This window comes from Scylla paramamosain, chromosome 1 (assembly GCF_035594125.1).
Source record: "Scylla paramamosain isolate STU-SP2022 chromosome 1, ASM3559412v1, whole genome shotgun sequence".
NCBI lineage: Eukaryota > Metazoa > Arthropoda > Malacostraca > Decapoda > Portunidae > Scylla > Scylla paramamosain.
The window spans coordinates 36,617,693-36,627,692 of NC_087151.1; the positions used below are offsets into that span (position 1 = coordinate 36,617,693).

At 41.9% G+C, this 10,000-nt stretch overlaps 2 protein-coding genes across 2 annotated transcripts in view; one reads left to right on the top strand and one right to left on the bottom strand.

Moving 5' to 3' along the window:
- The window catches only part of LOC135104930 (uncharacterized), a 24,834-nt gene extending 20,913 nt beyond the window's left edge, over positions 1-3,921 (bottom strand). Inside the window, exon 1 of the mRNA XM_064012714.1 lies at positions 3,797-3,921. The gene's annotated coding sequence lies outside the window, so the exon portion shown is untranslated. The remainder of the gene's footprint in view (positions 1-3,796) is intronic.
- Positions 1-10,000, top strand: part of LOC135104936 (cytochrome c oxidase assembly protein COX20, mitochondrial-like) — a 72,386-nt gene that overhangs the window by 19,153 nt on the left and 43,233 nt on the right. The gene's annotated exons all lie outside the window — the stretch shown is intronic.

Consider the following 10,000-nt stretch of genomic DNA (forward strand, 5'->3'; position numbering starts at 1 on the left):
AGACTCGGAAATTATTGGGAAATTTCTAGCAGACTCTAATGAATTTTATTAAAATTTGTAGCAGACTCTCTTGGAAGTTATTGGGAGTTTTCTAATATAATCTTGTAGAAGTTATTGGGATTCTTCTGTCAGTAACCAGTGGAAGCTATTGGATATTTTCAAAAGTGTTTTCAGGTTTCTGCGACAAAAAAAAAAAAAAAAAAATCATGAAAACCCGACAAATCATCTCTGTGATCCTCGAGAATAACCCTTTTGAGGGAACAAAGCATCTTATCCTGACAACTTTTCAGATAGTTTGATGGAAAGTATATGGGTTTTCGAGGATATGTTCATTATTCTAGTGATAGTTTATAAGGATTCTGTATCATTAATAGGAAGAAAAAAAACACTCATGAGAACCCGAATAATGATCTCTGTGGTCTATGAAAATAGCTTTGGTGAGAGAATAAAGCGTTTTAGACTTTGAACGTAGAAGTGACGCGTTCAAGTTTAATAAAGTAAGATCTTAGATTGACTGGAAGAAATTGGTTCTCTAGTAGAGCGGTAGATGACTGGACTAAGATTGTTCATGCCAAATCAATAGGAAACTTTAAAAAAGAAAATTAGATGAATATTTGGATAAGGATGATGGGTGGATATAGGCGGATATGTTTTATCACTTGCAGGCCTAATGGTTCCTTGCAGCTCCTATTAAGTTCTTAAGGTATCATGTACTGCGATGATGCAGGGTTGTGTTGCCTCACTGTGCTTTCGATATTAACCTCGATATAAGTGGTTTAAGAGTTTCTGGCCGACTTGGTTCGGTAAACAATTTTCGTGAGCTAGAATTTCGCGGTGCTCATTATTCCATTCCGCATCGCTCGCCAGATTGGAAGGTTTCTTCGAACAGCTCACTCAGGCTATCGAGAAAAGTTTAATCCACCAGCGGACTGACGGAACGTAGCTTTATGAATGTAGATAGCTTGTTCACAATGTATATTTCGCTACAAGTTTCCATAATTCATCATATGTATTTTTTTTCTTTTTTCTTTTTATCACTATTAGTTCAGTCTGGATAATGGCAGCAGCTGTATCCTAAGTTCTTTGTAATTCGCGACAAATTATTCTAAAAGGAGAAACGACGAAAGAAGTTTTGAATAATTGACTCTAAAATCCGTGGGACCTTCAGCTTGGCACTCAACGTCTCACGCCATCGTGCACCTTTAATTTGCAGTAACATTTAACCCCGCCACAATTTTATCATTTCACGAAGTGCGTCATCTCCCTCCCGCACCTCGGCTGACCGCTGCCCGACGCGACGCTGCGCTGACGTCCTTTGACCTACAGTGACAATACGGCACTTTTGACTACATGGAAGTAATCAAAGACGATATTAATGAACATGAACAAAACTATTGGCACTTAAAATGTTTAAACTATTCCATCACTTCTGTTGTCAATGATGTATTCGAAATATACTTTGAACTTCCACCAAACCGCCTTAATCGTGAGATTCAATGATCATGAAAAAAAACTGTAGACACTGAAATGTTTAACAAGTTTTATTATTCTTTTTCCGTCAGTGGTGGCTTCGAAATCTACTTTAAACTTGAACCAGACCATTTTATTAAGTATGATATTCTATGAACATAAATAAAATTACAGCAGAAGCAACCATTCGATCGTTTTCACTGTTAGTGGTGTCTTTGAAATTTACTTTATATTTCTGCCAGACGGTTTTATCAAGCATGAGAAACCACAACAGTCGGAGAGTTAACCATGGAACGACAGCAACCGACCAGAACTAGTTACTTGCAGCCTCTGTTTACACCTGAAGTGCGTTGTTGATCACAGGTAACGGCGTCGCTGTGAATGCCAATAGTGCTCGTTATCATTCCCTCTCTCTCTTCCCTCTCCCTCACCCTTTCCCTCTCTTTGGCGTTGCATGCGGCGTAATAAAAACAGCTAATTGCTCAGAAAGGTACCAGTCACACAGTTGAGTAGAAAGCGCGTAGTGAGTGAGCGGTGGGTACACAGGTCACGAGAGACGGGTAAAAGCTAAAGGCAGGTAGAAATATGTATATACTGACCCCACGAGTGATACCGGACTCTCTCCTTCTCTCTTACGCCTCCCACTCCTCCCGACGCCCTCACTGCCTTACACAACTCACCTTTCCCTCCAGCATACGCGTCACTTAAGGTCCACATTGCTCCACAACCCATTCCCTGAAGAACCTTGCTGGACAGAAAATAGTAGCAGTTATTCAAACACTCGTAGGGGTGATTGTACTTTGCAGCTTGCGAGTGGAAAGGAAAAGGTTGATTTGATAATTTGATCCGCAGTCTTGCCCTCTGAAAACAAAGCTACTACTACACTTCCTACGTGAAGGACACACTCTTTTCTGCTCGATGTTAGACGTGGAAACGCATCGGAACTCAGGAGTCACTCTTACACCTACGTGAAGCACGCACTCTTTTCTCTTCGCTGTCATCGGAATGCAGCTCTGGATTCAAGTATTACCCTGAAAACGGGTTGAAACTTAAAACTCGTCTTACTTTTTATCTATTTCTCTATATATAACCTGTAATAATGTAACTTTCTTACTTCTTCTTTTGACCCCAAAACACACGGTTTTTCAACGATCTCATTCCCTTCTCACTTTTCTTTTCTTTTCCTTTTACCTCAGTACAAGGGATCGGCTCGTTCTTTCTTTCACTTCCTCTTCTCCTCACCTTTCCTCTCCTCTCCTCGTCTCTCCTATCTCTTCCTCTCCCCTCTCCTCCTCACCGTCTTTCATCAGTGAAGTCGTGTCCTCATAACATCATGACACTCCCAGTCTGCAATCACCAGTACCATCCTAAAAAACAACCACAGCTATGATCATAATGCATTCCTACTTCATCTTTTAACCACAAAACACGTGATTTCCTATACTGTACATCTCCCTTATTAAAACTCCTATCTGTTGTATTTACACCCTGCTCAAAACACCTGTCACTTGTATCTACACCCTCATGACACACTCCCAGTATACAGTCACCAGAACACTCCCTTCAAGAAACAACCCATACCTCTTCTCTGCTTTCCTTCACTGACTAAAATTCCCCTAGCAAGACAAGTAGTTAGCTCCCGGATCCCAGTGACTCATGCCCAACCTTACCCTTCCTTTCATCTTACCCCGTTTCCTCAAGCTTATTGCATCAACGTCCGCTAATCTAACATAAGAGCATATAAACGAACAGTCCCGAGAATTTCCATTAGGCGTCACTTTATCTCCAGGACCTAATCACGTCAGACATCGCTATGGAGGACAGAAGGGATAAAGTAGCCGAGTAACACGACTTTGCCTCTTGTTTTCGCTTTGTCGAGACTCCACAAGGTATCAAGGTAGAGTTAATCAGGAAGGTAATAAGGGTTATAATGAGTGACCTGTGTAGTAACGGATAGGTAAAGGAGAGAGAGAGAGAGAGAGAGAGAGAGAGAGAGAGAGAGAGAGAGAGAGAAGAGAGAGAGAGAGCAGAGAGAGAGAGAGAGAGAGAGGGGGGGAGGGAGGGGAGGGAGGGAGGAAGGGAGTCGGTCGAAGTCGGTGCGTGTGTGAAAGAGGCGGATACAACCCAGTAAATGACAAAATACTAGTACTTGGAAGAAAACGAACAACCGAGGAAGTAGCAACAAAAAACGGGAACGAAGACGAGGGACTAAAAGAAAGACTGAAAGCGCACACAGAGAGAGAGAGAGAGTTATATAGAGAGAGAAAATAAAGGAGGATGATTTACATAATAAAACACGCGCTATAGCTTTGTTAGGTGCTCGTACCCGGATCGTGCGTGGGCGTGTTTTCGTTGGGTCGTGAGGCGCGTGGCGTGGCGGACAGGACAGGGCTCGCCTCAGGGCTGGGTGGACGCGGGAGGGTCTTGAAAGCTGCCTCCGCGGTGCTACTCCCAGCGTGCGCCACTCAGTCAGGTGTCAGCTCCGGCCTGCCCGCCACGCCCCAGGCCTCTGTGGCTGACGTGAGGGAGGCGCTGCGGAGGCGTGGGAGAGGTGAAGGCGGCGCGTGACAGCAAGGGTAAAGATAGGAAGAGGGAGTGACGCTCCCTACTATTATAGAGTCCCGTACAGTACTTTTGTCATTGTCCTGATGAGATTTTTGTACCGTACAGAACTTTTTGTACACACACACACACACACACACACACACACACACACACACACAACACACACACACACACACACACACACACACACACACACACACACACACACACACACAGCTCATTAAGATGCTGTACAAATAAATCTGTATATTTTTCCTCCGAACGTAATCCTAATGCTATTCTGGGAAGGTGACAGTTCGGGCACATGACTTATATAGAGTCATGTCGTCGTTGTGGAATGAACAGTAAATGAGATTCTCGTATATATATTCAGAAAACACTGACCTGGCTTGATTCTTTACAGCCGCTGAGCTGTAGCATGTTGATATATATATATATATATATATATATATATATATATATATATATATATATATATATATATATATATATATATATATATATATATATATATATATACGAGTATATATATATATATATATTTTTTTTTTATCGTATTTCCCTTTGATCTTATAGCATGTCATGCTTAGGAGTCCACATTGTAATACTAACCCACGATTACCGTAGTGTTGGTGAGCGTCTTGTGCTGGTCTGTGCTGGTTATCAAAGACCGCCTGGTGTGACAGCGAATACGGATGTGGTATGCGAAACACGACTCATAAACACCGTAGAGTTTGGATAAAGAAGCACTTTTTATTATTATTGTTATTATTATTATTATTATTATTATTATTATTTATTTATTTATTTATTTTTTTAAGGATATAAGACAATCATACTCACACCAAGAAATAAAGCAAAATCAGTGAACATTTCAGTACACAGTTCATTCATAATCTCTACCGACAGGACACCTGGCTGCCGAGTTTCCTGAGGGATGGCAAGCAGAAAGACGTTAGAATGTGAAAGTTTTGTTAGTATAACTCAGAAAGGAGGTATATGTACAATTCGAGACGTTGCGATCTCGCTATCCGGCTGGAGCGGAAGCTAATCGTACGAGCATGAGAAAATTATCTGCGTTTAGCGACAGGAATGGAAAACACAGGGGCAGTATTATCAACATTGCTTTTTCAGTGTTTAAGTCATCGTTGTACAGTTCAGGCAACGAGGAGTGACTTTGGAAAAAAAAAAACTGGCACTATAAGAGGCTAGGATTATGGACAGACCATCGCTAGAGGATTATTATAGAACTGTGATGTTTGAGGAATTGTAAACATATTGTGAAGACAAAACAGAAGTGTTCAGGACACATCCATCCAACGCACACACACCCACACCCACACACACACACACACACACACACACACACACACACACACACACACACACACACACACACACACACACACACACACACACACACACACAGAGAGAGACACACACACACACTACTCCCTCGAACGTACTATACTCTGTTCTGAGAAAGTACAATGATTCTGTTCAATCTGTGTGTATCACAACCGTACTGAATTCTATCACACGCATCGCCAACACGGAAAATCGCCCTAAGCTGTCAGTCTTGGATCGATCCACAGCAACATCCCACAAGTATAGTACATCCTTTAGGACTCCGTGATAGACCGTTGTGCTGAAGGAGAGATGAGGCTTCCAGGTCGTTAAGATCAGAGAGGCGTGGTAATAGACGGCTTTGAGGTTACGTGGGTGGCGTATCCTTTACTGGAAGAACGATGGGTAGTCTTTGATGCAAATAGCAATATTTCTTGCAGGCGTGTGGAGAGATGTGAGAAGTTAGAGGAGAGTTAAAGCTGTATTAGATGGCGCTGTGGTTGTGCGTGGGAAGCTTATCATTTGCTAGAAGAACAACGGATGGTCTTTGATGGACTTAACAATGTATCGTGCAGGCGTAGAGAGAATGAGTGAAGATATGTAACAAGTTAGGGAGTCAAAGGAGCAATAGATGGAGTTGAGGCTGTTGCGTGGGATTTTATCATTTAGTAGAACAGCGGACCTTGCTTCCAATAGGTTTATCACTGTATCGTGCAAGCGTGTGAAGTGAGAGGGGGTGAGTGAAGGGATATGGCAAAGTTAAAGGAGCAGTACTGTAGATGGCGCTGATGTTGTATCGGGGAGCTTATCATTTGCTAAAAGAATAACGGGTGGACTTCAATGACTTAGCAATGTGCCGGGTAGGCGTGTTATGCGAGAGGGAGTGAGTGAAGGTGGAGTAAGAGGAGAGCTTGGTAGTGTGAGAGTGCGTGTCGTCTCTTTCTCGGGTTAGTTTGCGGAGTGTTTCAGGTGAGGAGGAAGTGACAGGGTTTGTGCATCGAATGTTTGGTGGTGATAGATTTGTGCGGCTTCTCAGAGGGCGCTCAAGGCAATAAGGTTAGTGACTCAAGTGTAAAGACGTATTTTAATTCATAGTGGATTGGTGTTACTTATTACTGGCTCGAAACGATGATCATCCTATTGGGTGTTTATGAAAATAGGTATATGGGTGTACTATTTTTAGATTCCTAGACTGGATTCTAATTTTTGTGTTTATATTTGTCTTCCTAGTTTTATTGACTCAAAAAAAGAAAAAAAAACAGTTAAATTCATGCCTTAATTTTCTTCAGTGCATAATGACGAGTTGACACGCAATATCGCTTTTAACTCGATGTGAAGTTTGTAGCGAGAACGATCAATCAATGACACCTCTCAGTCCCCAATACTCAGTCCACGCGACCACGCACGCACCTGCTATGAAGCGTCATTAGCAGGTTATTGCGCGCCATGAAAGTCACCAATTGATAAGCCGTGACATAAGCGTGTTAGTGTGGTGTTTGTCCGTCCTACCCAGCCTGGCCTAGTTTTTGGTTTTACCTTACCATGCTTCACTTTGTACTTTATCCCATCTGTCATGCTGCTCTGCTACCTCTGCTACCTATTTGTGCTACGTTCTTCGTCTTTTCTGCTGTAGCTGTCCTGCCTTCCGTTGGTTTCTTTCATTCCTATTTTATATTATCAGCCTTTTTTCAATTTTACCTTCCTTTTATCGCTAGATTTCCTGGTTTCTTCTCTCTCTCTCTCTCTCTCTCTCTCTCTCTCTCTCTCTCTCTCTCTCTCTCTCTCTCTCTCTCTCTCTCTCTCTCTCTGTTCCTTCTTTCCTCCTCTACTCTTTCCCCTTTTCACTTTCTTTCTCTTTTTCCCTTTCTCCTCTATCTTACTTCCCTCTCTCTCCTCTGTTCTTCTCTCTGCCCTCCCTCCTCCTCGTCTTTCTTCTCCATTCCTTTTACTTTCTCTTCTCTATGCTCTTTACTTTATTCCCTTTCGTATTTTCCCTCCTTGTCTTTCTCTTCCCCTCTTCATTCTCCTTATTCTTCAGCGCTTTTCTTTCTTTCTTCGTTTTCTTTCTTTTCCTCTCTTTCCTAGATTTTTTCCTTCTCATTTTTCCTCTCTGTTCTTCTTCCTTCTCGTTTTCTTTTTACCCTTGTTCCTCCTTGCCCGTCCCTTCCTCACAATCACCTCCATAGCCTAATCTCTCTCTGCTCCTCTTCCTCCTCCCTGCCCTTCTCCAGCTCTCGTTTCCCCTTGCCCCTCACCACCACCACCACCACCACAACCATCACTTCCATGAAATCATAGAGTTGGAAGCGACTCGGGAAGTGAAGAGAAATTACATCACTTAAAACTGTCAAGGATTTAAGTCTCTCATTACATTTTACTCCAAATGTTACTTAAACTGTTAAGCTCTTGCGTCTTTAACACACACATACACACATACACACACCCACAGAGAGAGAGAGAGAGAGAGAGAGAGAGAGAGAGAGAGACCTGATAGACAAGATACTTCCACCTCTCACGTATTAAAACTAGTTGAATATTTTCCCTCAAACAAGACGGAGAAAGATAAAAAAACAAAACAAAAAATTCCGCACGGTAATGGCGAGAGGGGGACAGAAATCAGTACTAACCGATAATAACACTGAGAAGGGAGGAACTGGGTGTGGCTTCTCCGCCAAGCTAATGCGAACAGACTACAAGAACAAAACTACGTCAGAAAATAAGGGAAGCTGCAAGAAACCATCGGTCCTGCACGTGGCATTCTCTGTAGGCGATGAATCTACACTTTTGTCATCTTAGCTTCCTTACAGAACGTGCGTACCAAAATGCGATAGTCAATAATTAACAATGTACGGAAAAGATTACAATGAAATTATTGTCAGCGATAAAAAAGAAGATAAATAACTCGAGTTGGCTGTTATTTTTTATTTTTTTTTCTTATTGTACCTTAAGTTTTTTTTTCTTTCTTTGGCGATAATAGCAATGGTATCTGGCATCATCATCCTCATTATCTCGCTCCTTTACACTCACTCTTCGTCCTCTCTCTCTTTCTGTCTTTCCCTTTTCCTCATTTATTTAATTCTTCTTTACCTTCTCTCTCTCTCTCTCTCTCTCTCTCTCTCTCTCTCTCTCTCTCTCTCTCTCTCTCTCTCTCTCTCTCTCTCTCTCTCTCTCTCTCTCTCTCTCTCTCCTCCTCCTCCTCCTCCTCCTCCTCCTCCTCCTCCTCCTCCTCCTCCTCCTCCTCCTCCTCCTCCTCCTCCTCCTCCTCCTCCTCCTCCTCCTCCTCCTCCTCCTCCTCCTCCTCCTCCTCCTCCTCCTCCATCTGATAAAAACAACAAAACTTTAAAACTATTATAATTTGTAGGTTAGGTCGCGGGTTGAGTTTGTGTGCTATTTTCAGATAATTCGTAAAAGATTCCCGCCAGATGAAGCCAGACACTTTTTCAATTGGGCCGTTAATATCTAGGACTCTCTACCCTCCAGTGTTCCTTGATAGCACGGCAGTTACAACAGCCTTGAATAGCGGATTAGACATAGTATGTGATATAGTAACGGAAATCACCGGTACTTTTTGTTTCTTTTATAATTCTGTTTAGTTAATACAATATCTTTTGGAGGGGTTGTTGCTGCTAATCGTCTAGCTTTGTTTGTCACTGATGTGATACTTCTGGTCTCGTTTTTCATGTATAAAATAATAATTTCTACGCAACAATGAAGTTCTTCCTAATATTTATGCTGTGTCACTTCTTTCCAAGTTGGTGCTGGTGCTGCTTGTTTTGTCCGTGTAGTACTTTTTTTTTTTTTTATGTGAGAGTGAAGACCAAAGGCAGCAAAACTGGAAAACAAGGAGCAAAAAAAAAAAAAAAAGGAAAAAAAATAATAGTTTAAAATGTAAATGCATAATTAAAATAAAATAAATAAATAAACACTCATTCAACTTAACGCTTCAGCAGATAAGAACTTAGCTCCTACCCGCGCACACACCTAGCCCGCGCGCACACACGCACACACACACACACACACACACGAGACGGCAAAAGATTACCCAATTAAAAGGCGTTGTGTAAAAAACATACCTCTTATGTATCTTTCCCCATCTACGTATTCCCTTCCCACACACACACACACACACACACACACACACACACACACGCTAGCAGCCCATTGGGAATTCTGAACTATTGCCGCCGTCTCCTGTTGCCTTATGTATGGGCAGCGCCACTGAGGTGGAGAGGCCGGTTGTCTATCATGACTCTTGGGATTCCTGCTCGAGTACTGTCGTGTTTTAAGATTCCGTAACCCTGCGCAGATCCTTTCCTTTTGTTTGTGTGTACATTTTTTCACAACATTATCAGGGTTGTATACCTATCTTATCTCGACTACTTTTAATAATCTCTAGTGGGAAATTTTGAGGATTTGAAAGTATTTTCATGATTTTACTAATAGTTTAGCAAGTTTTCTGCATCATGAGAACCCAATTTATCATCTCTGTGGCCTTTGAAAACAGTCCTTATGAGAACGCAAGGCTCAGGATATTGCCGTCCAATTATTACATTTCTCGATAGCTTTCTGGTGTTACATTTTCGACACATTTTAAACTTACTATTATATATATATATAT